Consider the following 224-nt stretch of genomic DNA (forward strand, 5'->3'; position numbering starts at 1 on the left):
AAATGATCAAGAGAAAACGACTTTCACATGCCCTTATGGTACCTTTGCTTATCGAAGGATGCCATTTGGGCTATGTAATGCTCCAGCCACTTTCCAAGGATGCATGATGTCTATTTTCTCTGATTTTATAGAGGATGTTGTGGAGGTATTTATGGATGATTTCTCTGTCTACGGATCTTCGTTTTCTGCTTGTTTGTCCAATCTTAGCAGGGTCCTCAAGAGAT

At 40.6% G+C, this 224-nt stretch overlaps 1 protein-coding gene across 1 annotated transcript in view; it reads left to right on the plus strand.

Annotated features, from left to right (window-relative positions):
- The window catches only part of LOC106302422, a 3,863-nt gene that overhangs the window by 1,763 nt on the left and 1,876 nt on the right, over positions 1-224 (plus strand). The gene's annotated exons all lie outside the window — the stretch shown is intronic.

Source organism: Brassica oleracea, chromosome C7 (genome assembly GCF_000695525.1).
Source record: "Brassica oleracea var. oleracea cultivar TO1000 chromosome C7, BOL, whole genome shotgun sequence".
Lineage (NCBI taxonomy): Eukaryota > Viridiplantae > Streptophyta > Magnoliopsida > Brassicales > Brassicaceae > Brassica > Brassica oleracea.